Below are 18,324 nucleotides of genomic sequence, written 5' to 3'. Positions count from 1 at the left end.
ACAAATGCCCACAAACCATGCATGATATGATCCAGTCATCAAGATGCAATTCTACCATCCTTGAAATTTTTGGGACTTATTAGAAATTCGAGGTACTTCAACTTCCATTGATGGTTATGTTAGGTTCTTGCAATCCTTGTTAGGTCCCTATAATACTAGTGTATCCCCCTGTTGTTGTTGTTACAATACCCTCCAAACATTTCGCTACATTCGCATTTTGGAGCTTACCTTATTGTTGTATCAAATGTCGCCTTAGTCATCAAGGACCATTTTGTGTTTTTTGATATGTGTCAATTGTTCTTGAATGTTCTCAAGTGTCGTTTGATTAGAATATCATTATATGTATTTCATGGTCATAACACCTTTGTTGTTGTAAAAACACACTTTCAAGTCGTAGTCGCAGTCACACACACTTAACTATTTGTACTCGGGGAATGTGCATAATGTGGCATTTTGATGCATATTCATTGTTGATCAATATTTTCTAATTTTTATTGACGAGTTAGTATGTCTCGCACATGGTTTTGTGTCTAGAACTCATCTTGCTCACCCCTCGTCCAATCATCCAGAATTAGACAAATTTCGGTTGCAAAGCGAGCACATTGAGACCAAGAGCACATGAGTGCACTCTGAAGCCTTTATGGGAGACCCTTCATTGTTCAAAAGTGCACCATGTGCCCTCCTGGAGAGTTGGGTGCACTCCAAAAGCATAAATACCCTTCTTTGTTCTGAACTGCGCCCTTCAAAATGACTAAGTCTTCCTTGAGCGCACTCTTTTGACTTGAAGAAGTGCACCCTTATTGAGCGCACTAGTGCACCCCAAAGACCCAAAGCTTAATCCTTCAGCCTTTCCCTATGCACCATGCACCCTCCTAAACTACTTGAGCACATTGGCACACACCGAAGGCATAAAGCCCTAGCCTTCACCCTTCAAGAGTGTGCCCTACTCCCTTCCTGAGGGTTATTAGTTGAATGAGCACACCCCAAAGGCATGACGCCTCAGCGTTTAGCCTTTGGGTGTGTGCCTTGTGTCTTCCCTCTCTCCCTTGAGTACATAGTGCACTTGGGAAGCCTGAAGCCTTCCCCTTATTCCTTTGGACTTCTGAGATGCACCATGCCTTGACTGATTTATTCCTTTGGGCGCATGAGCGCATGTCGAAGCCTCAAAGCTCCTCCTCCATAGTCCTTCAGCCTTTCAAAGTGTGCCCTTGCACCCTGAAGCTTCTTTGACCATTTTAAGTGCATCAAAAAGGCATAAACTGGAAAATATACATAAAACATGGTAAAGTAGGATATTTTCAAAATTATAGTTGCTCGTCATGAGTAACTACAGAAACAAGTATTCCATGGACCTCATGGAAATCACACACAAGGAAGATTGGGAAAAGAGGATAAACAAAGGAAGCATAAAAAGAACAAAGAACACACCTGAAACTTGATGATAGAAACACCATAAAGAATCCAATATTGAAGACCCTTTGGAGGGTGGAAGCACTATAATCAAAATATGAACAAATACCATATACAATAGAAGCTATGTCACCACTGAAGCAAATCCATGTCATTAATCATTATCGGTCCTAGTCATCCAGGATAGTGACATGTCTAGTTTCATCGTGTGATGATGTGGAAGTCAAGATGTAATATTGAAATTATTGTAAAGGACAAATAAGTAGAAATCCAAGAATCATGTGTGAACTCAAGAGTCATAGAATTCAAGGGACATGTAATACCAAAAGTCTATGTAATTCCAAAAGTCATTTGGAACTTCAAAGGTTGTAGACGTCCAAAGGTCACTAGAAGTTAGAAAGTTAAGAGTCATGAGGATATGAAAGGTCACTCCTCAAGTTATAAATAGATCCTCATGTCTCATGTAAAGAAATTTTAACCTTGGCTTCTCCCATAAGTCATAAGAGAGATAAGTTAGTACTTTTGGGGAGCAAGTAGTGGCTCCAACGCTTCACTATTAGAGCAAGTGTCGTTCATTGTATTCATGCATCTCAGGACTTTTACTTAATATTTGAACCCTGATGGCCAACATGTTTTCATACATGGATTATGAATTTTTGTAAGTCTATTCTGTAAATGTTTATGATTCATGTTTTCTTTCATCAGTACTAAGGTAGATGAATTATTTTGGTTATTTTAGTGCTTATCCTATTGAGAATAATTTGTAATGGTTGTAATGACCATCGCATATTTGTGGACTATTCTACTGGATATTAGACGAAAAATTTATGTTTAATTAGAGTGGTACTATTACCTCTCTCTTAGAAGCTCACTTTCTCTCCCCCCTGGAGTAGAAGAACCTTGATGCACCTACAACCGAACATTCACGAGGCATACTTTCTTGCTTTTTGAAGGCACATATATGATTATCTCTCTTGCTGAAATCTAAATCCAAGACAAATATTTAAGCAAGTGGAAGCTAGGTTGTATTCTAGATGGGGCTCTGTTGACAGGGCGAATTTTTGCTCTGCCAAAAAGGGGAACTAACTTGATTGCAAACTCCAATTAGATCTACTTTCTTTTGGAATGGCTAGTTCCGACGGGTTTTAAAGGATCCCGTAAATTGTTATATGTGTTGAAAGATTGCTTCTTGGGGGAAGACTTCAATTAAATCAACAAAAGAAACAGCTAACCTATATGTATCAAATCCTATCTACACTAATTCTAACTACTTATGCTAGTCCTAACTATTCTAATATATCTTGTAGGAGCATAACAAAAGGAGGTTAAACTTCATATATAGATTCCAAGTCCTAATGAATCAATTACTGGTTCACAGATGAACAAGGTTGTATTAAATCTTAATTGCAATCTAATTACTTATACAGGAATACACATTCCTTTCCATACAAATAAAACTTGCAACTGATGTTTAACAAGATCTCGAATCAGCAATCGCTCATGAATTAATCATGGTAACAAATCATATTTGAATAACCAAGACTAGTCATGAACTGTCTGTTATCAATATGCACAAAACGAATCACATTTATTTTATGCCAACAATAACATCCTGATTCTAAACACATGAAAGAAGAGGCAAATGAATCTGAAAAAGGATCCTTCTCGACCAAACAGTCTTCTTTATTAATACAATAAAACAAAAGTTGTTCTGCCCAAAAATAAGTCCTCCCCTCATCTTCGGAGGTAATACTTATGCAGAAGGAACTGAACCTCGGTCTTCCCTTGACTTTTCACCTCCCTCCTCTTTTCAATATACAAATTAAAATATACGGGCATAGAATCGATCGGTGAAACAGCTGACACGTAAAGGCCACATCTACTAGAGCATTTCATTTCCTGGGGAAATGAATAGATGCCAATTGAAAGGAGGAGGTATGCATGTCATTTCTTCATGATAGGGCTCGAGACCACATAACCTTCGGAACACATAGGTAACATATGGAAACATGACCGGCAATGCCTAAAGCTGAATCTTTAAATAGAACACACTCGCATATAAACTCTTCGGATCCACTTATGCATCTTTTACCCGGGGCCATACTTGATGCTTATGCATCCGTTCTTCGACCTCACTTGCCTTCTCTTGGTCCTCACCTACAGAGATAACCGACATCAGCTATGCTTATGAAAATATGATAGAAATGCTTAAAAACACAAATCTTGCCTTCATTAAAATTTTTTTTAACATCAAAAGGAACAAGTGTGAAAGAATCGGCCCCTAGTTTTTAATTCATGCATTGATTAAGTCCCGCAAGCGTAAATCCGATTTACATTGAAAATCGTTGCGTAACATAGAACTGGATCCGAAATCCGGACTTGAAATATTATAGACGGGAACCCATACCCTGGATTTAAGACATTTGTGGTATATATCTTTAGACTTAGTTACCGGAGAATCCACAGTAAAAGCCATTTTCTGTCAATGTTTCAAATCCCAACCGGGATCCATGGTTTTTACTGTGGATTCTCTGGTAACTAAGTCTAAACCCATACCCTATCAGGTCCGCAAAACACTATCGCATCACATCGTTTCAATGGAGAGGAACCGGGCTTATTGAACTGCCGAACTCCAATATTGCGATGGTGGAAGCGGACTCGAAATCATATTATGCTGCGCTTAATAATCTTGGCGGGTCCGTCAGATTACGGAGCGCCTTATGTATGGGCCTTGGGTTCGCTGATTGCGATATGCGATATGCTAGACCCTAAAACATATATGTTGTGGTTAATAGTCCCAGCGGGTCCGCCGCATCGCATATCGCCTTATGTATAAGCCCTGCACTCTGCCAATTGTGATTTGCGATTGGGGAAGCGAACCCGATAAATGCATGTGTTATGTTTAATAATCGCGGCGGGTCCACCATACTGCGAACGCCTTATGTATGGGCCTTGGGTTCTGCCAATTGCGAATTTTGATTGGGGAACGGACCCGACATCATATGTGTTGTTGTTAATTGCATTTGAAGTCGGGAAGGTCCTCGCTTAGCAGATGCGAAAGAGGAAGGCGCAGTATAACCGCGGAAATGGAGAGATTGCGATAGATATATAGGCAGGCATTGAGAAATGTATAAAGACCGAAAGAGCACTGGAAAGGTAAGTTACAAATGCTTGCAAAGTATTTCTGTTACAAAAGTATTGTAATAGAAATAGAGGTGCAATAGAAGGTTTTGTGGGTTGAGTCCACATACGACCATGGTAAAAAGTGGGGGTTGGTTATATGTGCGGGCATAGAGTACTATGAATGTTTATGAGGATTGAGAAAAGTCTTGATGACAGAACATAAATGGAGGGCTAGACTGGTTATAAATGAATCATTCCGCAGAGATTTATTCAGGGGGGCTTACTATTAAGAATTGAATATTTGACTCAGCACAGAATTGAAATCCCTGGGATAAAAACAAATCACTCGAAGAGTTATCATCGGATAAATGAAAGATCAAACTTCTATGGGATCCATTCAAATTGGCTACCAGAGCATGTTTTATTAGGGTGGCGGTTGTGGCCACAAAAAATGGCAAACCGTTGGGCGAACCAATGATCTTTGTTTCCAAATAAACCTTGGATCAATAGAACATCAAGATGTTAAGATAAACTTGAAATGCAAACCGTATAGATGGACAAGCATGGGTTCCACTTCAACATTAATTGCTTCAGGTGGGATAAAGATAAATAGCTTATACTTACTGATAGGGTTTTGACAGGCATTCTCCAAAGGTAGCATTATGGGATTTATTAACCCTCTTTTACCTGTTTTCTACTTTCAAAAATCCTTTCAAGGCCATCATTGGTCTGTCAATACCTATTTAGGTGTGTACCTCAGCTCTTTATCGCTCATCAAACTTGATGTAGATATGTTTATCTGCAGTTTATATAAGAATTTCAGTGCTATATTTTCATGTGATTGAATGGGGCGCAGTCATGGATCATGCCATATTTTTAAACCGCTTAAGCGAGGTTGGGCTTGCTGTGTCAACCGGTACTCTGAGCCCAGCAACAGTCCCTACTCCAACTGGCTTCCCAAACAACATGTCCTTCTAGATTGGCACAAGGACTCGACATTCCATTTTCTTTTAAATAATTCCTTCCAGTTTCAGGCACAAGGACTAGAGCACAATTGGATTTGCCACAGGGTATATGACAGTAAGCTTAGCCCATGAAAGTAGGTTTACTTGTAGATGACAGGTATTGGAAACTTAGTGTGGTGGACGGGACCAATGGAGAATAACTGCAAACCTTACAGGCAAATATAGGCTAGGTCTGAGTGGGATTTTAAAATGCAGCATTCTGCCATGCCAGTCCAGCTATGGTTAGACATTTTTTCGTTTTATAAAGATGCCCCTCCATGCTCTAGGTATCCAGGTTACCAACAGATCCTACCTAGTTCCCAACAGATGCTAATGAGTGGCTTCGATTTGAATTCCACCGTGGATTTTCCAGTTCTCATGGGCTCATTGAAAGTTTGTTGATTTGCAAGGTAACTAAGAATTTAGGATTGGCAGACTCATCAACAGGTTACTAAGGGAGGCAAAAAGGTTGAAGGTGAGGAATGAGGGCAATTTGAAGAGAGTTATAAAGGTGAAAACGATACTGAAGGACTGAAATCAATTGGCTGAAAAGGACTGAAATTCAAAAGGAAAATAAACTTTTGCGTAAAATAGGAAAGGACAGGATGAAAATGTAACTAAGCTAACAACAAAAGTAAAATGAATCCTAACCTACTCAGGAGGTAACCACCATGTGGTGGCTACTAGAAGAATCTCTTAAGATGTTGGCCATTAGCAGGGAGTTTTTCAGTTTCTCCCTGTAAAGTTTTCAATCTGTACATTCCCTAACCAATTTTTTCTTCAACTTGGAACGGGCCCAGCCATAAGTGTTGGAATTCTGTGTGCTTACCCTTTGGCTCACTCAGCTTGTCCCATTTCAAGACTAGCTCTCCTACTTGGTAATCTTTATCTCCTGCCAGATGACGATCAAACCATCACTTTACAATCATTTGGTGATTTCTAAATTTATTTCTAGATTTATCTCTCAATTCCTCCAACCTTACCAGTTGGTTGATCCTTTTTTGAAGTAAGGCTGAAGGGGTACCTCTCGAAGCTTGGGAGAGCTGTAAAGAGGGAAGGGTAACGTTAGGAGGCAAGATGGCTTCCTGTCTGTAGACGAGGAAGTATGGGGAGTTTCCTAATGCTACTTTTGGGGTGACCCTATCGGCCTAGAGGGAGTTTGTTAGAGCATTGTGCCAGTTCCTCTGGTTGTCGGCAATAGATTTACGGATTATGCGGATGAGGTTTTTGTTTGAGGACTCTACAACTCCATTTCCCTGGGGGTAATAGTTTGATGCATACCTTATGCGAATTGATTTATCGATAGCAAATTCAGTCAATTTCAGTGATGAAAAGTAAGAAGCAATGTCAAATATGAGAGTCTCAAGAATGCCAAACCTGTTGATAATAAATTTCTCAATAAACGATATTACCTCGTCTTCATTTACCTTCTAAAGCAGGATGGCTTCAGTCCATCTGGTGAAGTACTCAGTCGCTATGAGTATATACTTATGCTACTGTGAAGAGTTCAGGGTGATATCGCCTATGACATCTAGGCCCCATTGTTGGAATGGGTGATAAATCATAACGGGCCTGAGGGGAATGGCTAGCTTTCTTTCTTGTCCCGCGACAGTTTGACATACCTTGCATTCCTGAGCGTAGGCATGCGAGTCTCTAAACGTTGTGGGCCAATAATATCCAGCTCTTAATATTTTGTGAGCAGTGGTGTCTCCGCCATAGTGACCACCTGCTGGGTCATCGTGCATTTCTTTCAACACATGATCAACATCATCCTTTTCCAAACACCTCAGCCAAATTCCATCACAATTTTTTCTGTATAATGTGTCATTGACCAAGTGATACTGATTAGATTTCAATCTAAGTGCCCCCCTTCGTGATCCATCCATGTGTTCAGGACATGATCCCCCTGTTAGATAAAAGCGTATGTCGTAATACCATGACTCAGGATCCAAAAGGGCTTCCAATGTTTTGCGCTCTCACATCAGTGTATCGTTAATCCATAGGGGCTCCTCCCTGAATTCTACTTGTGCATTTTGCATGCTCTGTGCTTCTGGTTCTTCGAGCGCCCCTTCTTTATCCTCCAAGGCTTCTATCACAATCTCACACAATCCCTGCCCTCGAACTATCTTCGTCAGCTTAATCTCAAGGTCGTATTCTTGAAGGGCGGTTATCCAATTCCCTCTCCGTTCACCCATTTCTTTTTGCATGAATAGGGCTCTTACAGCAGGATGGGGAACGATCACTTTAGCCCTGGCCTTTAATAAATAAGGGCGGAAATGTTTTATGGCTTTAAAAACTGCAAAGCCTTGTTTCTCCACGTCTGGGTAGTTCAGTTCTGCTCCCTGGAGATTAGAGCTCATATAAGAAATAGGGACTTCATTGCCATCATCATTTTTTTGAGTGAGGATTGCAGCATATGAAACATCAGAAGCAAAAGTGTACAAGAAGAATTCCTTGTCGAAATTGGGGCTGACCAATGCAAGAGCTTCTATGATGGCCTCCTTGATTCGCTGAAATGACTTCTTAGCTTCATCTCTCCACTTATACACAGCATCTTTCTTCATCATTAGCTGCATGGGACACACTATTTCTGTGAAACCTGAGACAAATTTCCTAACGAAATTAATCTTCCCGAAGAAAGATTGCACTGCCCTTTTATTTGCAAGGGGTTGTATTCTCATGATGGTCTCTACTCTTTCAAGATCAATAACAATCCCTTCTTTAGAGAGGATATGGCCCAGTAGTTTCCCTTTTGTATCTGCGAAGACGGTCTTCTTGGGATTCAACGATATTCCGTATCTTCGACATCTTTCGAAATCTATTTCAAGTGATAAATATGATCCCTTTTGTGATATGAATACACAATAATGTCATCCATGTATACTACTACTAATCGGTTAATCAATCCTCGGAAAGTTATGTCCATAGCTCTCTGGAATGTGGCACCCACATTAATAAGTCCAAAGGGCATTTTACGATATGCGTAAGTGCCCCATTTAGTGTTGAAGGTTGTCTTAAGTTGATCCCCATTAGACACCAACACTTGATTATATCCTGAAAACTCATCTAATAGGGACAACATTTCAGACCCAGAAACGCACTGAAGAATGTGTTCCATAGAAGGGACAGGATACTTATCTTTCTGCGATGCTTTGTTCAGGTTTCTGAAATCGATACATAGCCTGATGTCTCCATTTTTCTTTCTTACTGGCACAAGATTGGCTACCCAACGAGTGTGTCTAATCGAAAAAATGATTTTAGCATCCAGCATTTTATTCAATTCTTTCTTCACCAATGGTTCTAGGCTTGGATGCATCTTAGCCTCCTTTTCCAAAGGAATTACATGCTACATAATGCTGGTATCAAAGGTTTTTAAGTCGCCATATGTCCATGAAAAGACGTCCTTGTACTCTTTAAACAGCTTAACAAATGTAGCCTTTTCTTAAGGAGAGCACCCCAAGCCCAAATTGACAGTTTTGGGGTCTTCTTTAGTTCCAAGGTTGACCGATTCATACTTCATGGATGAGCTATGTGTTTTGTAGTTAGTCAACTTCTTAAATTTATCATGCAAGTCATACAAATGCTCCATCTTGACAATTGATTTGGGAATTGTATTGGACTGATCTTTTTCCTCATCTCCACTCTCATTCATAAGTCTATCATGCTCTTTTTCATCAATTAGTGCATTTTTGAATGTCTTCTCGCAATGCAGGAACTCAAGGATTTGCTTGTCACCTTTGAATACCTACCAATTTGAGATGTTATCATGTACGAATGGTCTGAAAATTAATTCAACATAATATTTATTCTTGTTTAATCTAAGGTCAGGCAAGAGTTTTGAAGCCATACTAGCCATCAGATTGGCATCTTGGTTTTTCTCTCAATGTATGTATGTGATATTAAAAGAATCAAAACTGTCAATTAAGCTCCATACCTCACGTTGATATCTTACCAGGTGTGGTGAATTGCAGTGTATCCTTTTCCTTACCTGGTCCACAATTATTTGTGAATCACCAAAAACTTTAAGATTTTTTACCTTCGTATCAATGGCTTTCTTCAGGCCCTACAGCAAGCCTTCATATTTTTCCATGTTGTTGGTGCATACGAACTCCAACCGACTGGCCATCAAATGTTGGTTCCCTAGCGGGTCAATGAGAATGCTCCTATCACCTGCACCTTCAAGGCAACTAGAGCCATCAAAATAGAGTGTCCAAAATATAGAATCTAATGTTACATCAATTGAACTAATTTGTACGAAGTTATTCCTATCATCTACTATAATACAGGATAATTCATTAGTTGGATTGCAGGGGAGGGCTTCCAACTGTGTGTTTATTGCAGTTTCTTCAATTGTCTCTGCATGGAATTCTCCAAAATAGGTTTCCATGGCACAAACATCGGAACTATAATTCCCAAGGATAGAGTTGGTAAACATTACAGGTTCATTGGGGTCATTTAGTTCCATCACCACATACTTCATGTATCTTTCTCGATCAACTCTCAACATATCACCTTTTCCCTTTTGAGGCAGCAAGAGATGGGACCAATGAGTTGAGAAATATCCATTCAGTTTTGCTGACCAGTCCCTACTAAGCAGCATTCCATAAGCCTCGAGTATGTCGACTACCACTATGTCAATGACTTGTGTGTACTGTGGTTTGGCAGCCATCCGAATCAGCACGTCTTTCAATTCTCCAATTACTTTCACATTCGTTATGTCCAGTTGCATTATTTGAGTTCCAGTTTTCTCCAGTACTGCATGAAATCTTTTAGCAACAGCGTAAGGCATAACAGTGGACGAGGCACCAGAACATACCAAGCAATTGTATACGTTCATGTTAAAGATTTCAAATGTGATAAGGAAAGGTTGGGTCATGGATTTTGATTTCCTTCCTATCATGGTTGCACTGACATCTTGGGGGGTTCGATTCATTTTTGGCAGAGTGGCTTCCATGGCTGATGGCGTTTGGGTTGTACTAGGGTACTAATAGGTCTGGATTCCGACTTATTGGTTTGGCTACTTGGATTGATGGGAGATTTTCAATTTTTTTCATTCATATCTTTCAAAAGGAGATCTCTTTGATGCGTTAACTTTAACAAATCGAAGTATGTGATATTAGCTCGAGATTTCTTAAGATCATCCACAATGTTGTAATCAATGTTCTAAATAGGGCAGGGTAGAGTAAACATACTGGTTTTTCCGTTCTTAGGTGGGATTTTACCATTTTGAGTCACCTTTGTTGCATTCAGAGATGTATTATCTTTCTGTGGACAGCTCACAACTGGAGTACTCTTGGAATCACCACTAGGTCTACCCTTCTCAGCAGGGACTTTGGGAGCAAATGCCTTCAAAGGGTGAACATCTTTCTTTGCCTAGTCTACAGGCTTCATCACGCCCGCAAGTGGCCCTTTACTTCATGTGTGGATTTCATTAGTGTGGATTTCTGTCGTACTACCTCCCTCGTTGTCATCGTTCTCACTTATATAGAAATCCCACAGTACATTGATTTGGGATTCTTCGTCCAAGGGATCTTGTTAGGCCCCTATACTACTAGTGTAACCCCTTATTGTTATTAGTATAACCCACTTATTATATTGATGTACCCATGTAGTGCCCATATTGTTACTATTGTGCCCCATAGAAGCCCACTATTGTTAATATTCTGCCCTTACATTATTATTGTTATGTCGGCTCTGATTATGTTATGACCCCTTAGACTCCTATATATAGAAAGGAGGTCTTTTCATTTGTATCATCGAATAATTGTTCATTTATGTAATGTAAAGGAGGTTTCCCCCTCGAAGAGGCTGAACTCTAAGGCGTTGATCTATCTTTTCTATCTTTTCTTGAGCTGGTTTCATAACATTTGGTATCAGAGCTTTGGATTCTAGGGTTTTGCTGCTCCAAACAGGTCATCGTGGCATTTTCACTATAACTTTTTTCTATGACGTTTCAGAAGTCACAAAAAAAACCCATTTGAGAAGAAAACGCGCTGAACCTTGGGTTTTAATTTCAGAGCTTTTCGCGTGATATTTGCAGAGATATGATCTGAGGAAGTTGGTCTTTTTGCAGACTCCTAAATTACATTCCAAACAGGTGACCTGGGGAAAATCGTCATAACTTTCTCTCTGGGGATCGGATTGAAATTTCGTAAGAAGTTACAAAAAGAGGACGTACTATAGTTTGTTATATATCTTTTTCGGATCCAAAGGTCGAAACAGTGACACGTGGCACTTCATACAATTTCGCTCTTCTGGAAAGGTCTATAATCAGGTCATCTTGGGAGATTGTGCATAACTCTTTCTTAGAGAATCCAATTTGGATCAGAATGGTGGCATTGGAAAGAGGACACAGAGGGCTACTATAGGTCTCAATTTCAGAACTTAAAGATCTGAAAGTACAGAGTTACAGTCGTTTCAATGTCGAGCTCCTAAAATCAAGAAAAAGCAAGATGAGGAAGTTTGATGGCAAGGATCCGGTAAATTGGATACTTCAGATGGAGCAATATTTTGATCTACATGGTGTACAACTGTTACAAAATGTATGTATTGTATATTCATATTTAGAAGCAGATCAATTTTTATGGTACAAAGGGCTTTTTTCTCGTAAACAACTTGTTACGTGGTCAATTTTCACGGAGGAAATGATAGCACATTATGAGGATACAAAGAGCAACACCTTCTTTAGAGCAACACCACAACAATTGGAAAGAGTAAAAGGGCTTTGTGACATAGTGGAAAGAAAAATTATGGAAACCAAGAAGCGTATCCCTCACAACTATAAATATGGAAGTGTTGTTTCTCCTAGCCTTCCACAACCTACAAGGGTTACACCACAACAATTGGAAGAAAAAAGAGAAAAAAGGCTTTGTTACAATTGTGATAGAAAATGCACTAAAGGTCATAAGTGTGCCGAGAAGAAATAATTTTACATAGAATATGAAGAGGAGGAAGAAAAGGATCAAGAAACATCAAAATAAGAAGATATACGCAAGGACCTCACCCCAGAGAAAGAAGAAATGAATCAGACCATATCTTGTAAAGCATTGGCAAGAATTACCACTCCTCAAACTCTCAAGATAGAAGGACATATCAAGAAGAAAAATGTGCAAGAAGTGAAAGATCACATCGAGAAAGAAGAAATGAATCCAATCATATCTTGTAATTCATTGTTCGAAATTACCACTCCTCAAACTATCAAGATAGAAGGACATATCAAGAAGAAAAATGTTCAAGAAGTGAAAGATCACATCGAGCATCAAGAAATGAATCCGACCATATCTTGTAAAGGATTGGAAGAAATTACCACTCCTCAAACTCTAGAGATAGAAGAACATATCAAGAAGAAAAAGGTTCAAGCAGTGAAATATCACATCGAGCATCAACAACAAGTTCTCCAACTTTTAAAGGATAACGCCACTTCGGTGCAAAATCAAACAAAACAACAGGTAGATGAACATCGTAGTGAAAAATGTTTTGATGTAGGTGATTGGGTATTTTTACTGCTACATCTCAAGCAAGCTATTTATGAGAAGGAAATGTTGGCAATACTACATGCACTTAAAAAATGGCGACCTTACCGAATGGGAAGACTCTTCAAGGATGAGGATGTGGAAGCATTGTTTTGTGTTATTTATATTATCCAACCAGATTGGATAAACAAAGCAAGGGATGAATGGAAGAAGGATGAAGAAGTATGGCCACTTATTCAAAAGTTGCAAAAGGTCCCAATTCAAACAATATTGCCAGAAATTGAAGAGGAAGGAAAAATCATATTGGAACCTAGAGAAGTCACTGAAACAAGAACTCGACAACTACAAAATCGATCAATTTCAGAGTATCTCATCAAGTGGAAGAACTTACCCGCTAAAGATTCTACATGGGAGGATAATAATTTTATACAGAAGCATCAAGAACTACTCAAGCGTTGAGGACAACGCTTTTTGAAGGAGAGGGGCATGTTAGGCCCCTATACTACTAGTGTAACCCCTTATTGTTATTAGTATAACCCACTTATTATATTGATGTACCCATGTAGTGCCCATATTGTTACTATTGTGCCCCATAGAAGCCCACTATTGTTATTATTCTACCCTTACATTATTATTGTTATGTCGGCTCTGATTATGTTATGACCCCTTAGACTCCTATATATAGAAAGGAGGTCTTTTCATTTGTATCATCGAATAATTGTTCATTTATGTAATGTAAAGGAGGTTGCCCCCTCGAAGAGGCTGAATTCTAAGGCGTGGATCTATCTTTTCTATCTTTTCTTGAGCTGGTTTCATAACAAATCTTCTACTTGGTATTCTTCCTCATTTTCTTGTTATGGCTCCAGCTCCACTATAGGTTCTTCTTTGTTAATGAGCGATCCAATAAGAGCCAGCTATTCCATATTTAAATTCCCTTCATTGGGTGGAGCAGGCAGCGCAAGTTGACCATGACCACCTTCTGTCTTCTTACGATAGAAAGGTTTGAAGGGTTTTATGTTGTTATAATCTCCTCCATTCCCACTTGTACTATCTCCAGAATTCTTTTTCATATTGATGACTGTGTTCGTCAACTTCTTAATGATCCGATGCAAGCCTTCTACATCTGTGGTGTCTATTTCTTTGACCTCAGACACTTTGTTATCACACCCATTATTCTTCTTGGACAAATGAGAGGCTTTCTTTCCTTCGATCATATGATGACATGCTATGAGATTGATCATTTCATTCTCGACTTTTATTGCTTCATTGATAGCACCTTGTAAGGTTTGTGCCTTACTTCTCTTGACCCACATCGCAATAGGGACAGGGAGAGCAGTGATGTAGAATTCCATGAGCACCTCATCAGTAGGTCTAACATTAGTCGGGATTCTATTGAACAAAGTGTTGAACCGGATGTTAAAATCCTTAACCTTTTCTTTGGCTTCCATTTTTAAATGGGATAGTTCTAAAACTAAGGACGCAGGTGTTTTGTCATCGCCAAACTTGTCGAAGAAGGCCTGCTGAAAGGTACCCCATGAGGTGATCGATCCTATTCTCAATCTAAAGTACCATGTGGAGGCCGCACCAATCATAGTAAAAGGGAATAAGCAACATACTACATCCTCATCGGCTACCCCCAATATGCGCACGGCTAGGAAGAAAGAGTGAATATGGTTATCAGTAGTGTCTCTCCGCTCAGGGTCGAATTTAGGCAATACTCTTTCTGCGTTCTTGGGTAAGGCATGTTACTGCCCAGGTACTGCTACGGCATCCTTTTTAACCCAGGGAGGGAGTGCTCCCGGAGGAGGTGGGGGTTGATTCCCACTTGGAGGAGGCGGTGGATGTTGATTCCCACCTGGAGGGGGAACGTTAGCCATATTATGGATAAGGAGGTTCTGGTTGAAGGTTTCTTCGAGGCGTTCTTTGTTAGGATTTCCAAAATCAAACCAGGGATTACCTTTAGAGGGGGAATCCTCAAGAATTTCTTCCCAAGGAGTGTCAATACTTTGCAAAGAGTCTAGCACAATATCTTCAAGAGAATGGGTTGCGGATGTCTCTTTGCTTATGGGAAGGATCCTTGGCCTTCTTTTAGCTGTCAGAGGTAAAGAATGAAAGATGGGATGCTGAGATAGGGAGCGAGTGTAAGCACAAGTAAGCACTCTGACTGGTTGTTCCTGAGTGACAGGATACTCCCACAGTCTCTCTTCTTTGGGTGACCCAGACACGGGACTGAGAGGGATCTCTATTTCTTTGAAATGAGGCTCTTCCAAATGGGCAGAGTGATATTTTCGATCTTTATGATCCATACATTAATCTTTTTGAATCCATGTGCGGCATTTATAGATGAAATCCTGAAAAGCTGTGGACGACAGTTCAGGCCCTCCTTCTAGCTCCAATTATGTTGACAGGGCAAATTTTCGCTCTACCAACAAGGGGAACTAACCCGATTGCAGACCCCAATTAGATCTACTTTTGTTTGGAATGGCTAGTTTCGACGGGTTTTAAAGGATCCCGTAAACTGTTATATGTGTTGAAAGATTTCTTCTTGGAGGAAGACTTCAATTAAATCAACAAAAGAAACAGCTAACCTATATGTATCAAATCCTATCTACACTAATTCTAACTACTTATGCTAGTCCTAACTATTCTAATCTATCCTACAGGAGCATAAAAAAGGAGGTTAAACATCATATATAGATTCCAAGTCCTAATGAATCAATTACTAGTTCACATATGAACAAGGTTGTATTAAATCTTAATTGCAATCTAATTACTTATACAGGAATACACATTCCTTTCCATACAAATAAAACTTGCAACTGATGTTTAACAAGGTCTCAAATTAGCAATCTCTCATGAATTAATCATGGTAACAAATCATATTTAAATAACCAAGACTAGTCACGAACTGTCCGTTATCAATATGCACAAAACGAATCACATTTATTTTATGCCAGCAATAACATCCTGATTCTAAACACATGAAAGAAGAGGCAAATGAATCTGAAAAAGGCTCCTTCTCGATCAAACAGTTTTCTTTATTAATACAATAAAACAAAAGTTGTTCTACCCAAAAAAAAGTCCTCCCCTCATCTTTGGAGGTAATACTTATGCAGAAGGAACTGACCCTCGGTCTTCCCCTAACTTTTCACCTCCCTCATCTTTTCAATATACAAATTAAAATATATAGGTGTAGAATCGATCGGTGAAATGCCTGACACATAAAGACCATATCTGCTGGAGAGTTTCATTACCTAGGGAAATGAATAGATGTTGATTGAAAGGAGGAGGTATGCGTGTCATTTCTTCATGATAAGGCCTGACACCGCATAACCTTCGGAACACATAGGTAACACATCGAAACATGACCACCAACGCCTAAATCCAGATCTTTAAATAGAACACACCCGCATATATAAACTCTTTGGATCTGCTCATGCATCTTTTACTCGAAGCCATACATGATGCTTATGCATTCGTTCTTCGACCTCGCTTGCCTTCTCTTGGTCCTCGCCTGCAGAGATAACCGACATCAGCTATGCTTATGAAAATATGATAGAAATGCTTAAAAACACAAATCTTGACTTCATTAAAACGTTTATAACATCAAAAGGAACAAGTGTGAAAGAATCAGCCCCTGGTTTTTAATTCATGCATTTATTAAGTCCCACAAGCGTAAATCCGATTTACATTGAAAATTGTCGCGTAACATAGAACCAGATCCGAAATCCGGACTTGAAATATTATAGACGGGAACCCATACCCTATCAGGTCTGCAAAACACTATCACGTCGCATCGTTTCAGTGGAGAGGAACCGGCCTTATTGAACTGCTGAACTCCGATATTGCGATGGCAAAACCAGACCCGAAATCATATTATGTTGCGCTTAATAATCTCGGCGGGTTTGTCAGATTACGGAGCGCCTTATGTATGGGCCTTGGGTTCTGCCGATTGTGATATGCGATAGGCTGGACCCAACAATATATATGTTGTGCTTAATAGTCCTGACGAGTCTGCCACATCGCATATCGCCTTATGTATAAGCCCTGTTGATTGTGATTTGTGATTGGGGAAGCGGACCCGATAAATGTATGTGTTATGTTTAATAATCGCAGCGGGTCCACCATATCGCAGAACACCTTATGTATGGGCCTTGGGTTCCACTAATTGCGATTTGCGATTAGGGAATGGACCCGACATCATATGTGTGGTTGTTAATTGCATTTGAAGTCTGGAAGGTCCTCGCTTAGCAGATGCAAAAGAGGAAGGCGCAGTATAACTGCGGAAATGGAGAGATTGCGATAGCGATAGAGGCAGGCATTGAGAAATGTATAAAGACCAAAAGAGCGCCGAAAAGGTAAGTTACAAATGTTTGAAAAGTATTTTTGTTCCAAAAGTATTGTAATAGAAATAGAGGCACGATAGAAGGTTTTGTGGGTTGAGTCCACATATGACCATGGTAAAAAGTGGGGGTTGGTTATATGTGTGGGCATAGAGTACCATGAATGTTTATGAGGATTGAGAAAAGTCCTGATGACAGAACATGAATGGAGGGCTGGACTGTGTTATAAATGAATCATGTTGTTTAGAAAATCTTCGGCAAAATCACATAATCAATCTTTTGTCGACGCGTTTCGAACCAACTAGTGTGGTTCATCGTCAGGACAAGTTGAAAAACAGATCCAGCTTCGCCTGTTTAAATAGCTAGAGCAGAGACACCAACGGTTACCTAACTAAGGGAGCAAGGTCCAATTCAGATATATTAGGTAAAAAATAGATAAAAATTAAATTAAATATAATAATAAATAAATCAATATATATAAATTTATATATAAATGTATAAAATTAGTTATATTCGGTGTGAGATAAAACTATAAACATATGAAGAATTATAAAATAATAATAAATTATTTATAAATAAATCAATGAAGAAATATAAATTAATAATAAATTATATATTAATGAATATAAAAGTATAAAATATTTTATTTAATGAAAAAATAAAATTAAATGGTATCATTTTTAGTTATATTAGGTGTAAGATAGATAAAGAATTATAGAATAATAATAAATTATTTAATTATAAAATTATAAATAATAAATAAATTATAATATAATAATAAATAAATAAATTTTACATATAGATATATAAAAATTAGTTATATTAGGTGTAAGATAAAATAAACAAATTATTTATTTATTAACTAAATATATAAATATATAAATGAAGAAAAATAATAATAAATAAATTATTAATCTACTAAATAAATAAATGATTAAATGAAAAAATATAAACTAATAATAGTATAAATTA

The sequence above is a fragment of the Pinus tabuliformis genome, chromosome 3_2, assembly GCF_031772625.1.
Source record: "Pinus tabuliformis cultivar Carrire ecotype Pingquan chromosome 3_2, CPIR1, whole genome shotgun sequence".
In the NCBI taxonomy this organism is placed as follows: domain Eukaryota; kingdom Viridiplantae; phylum Streptophyta; class Pinopsida; order Pinales; family Pinaceae; genus Pinus; species Pinus tabuliformis.
Note: the sequence above shows the minus strand (reverse complement) of the source record.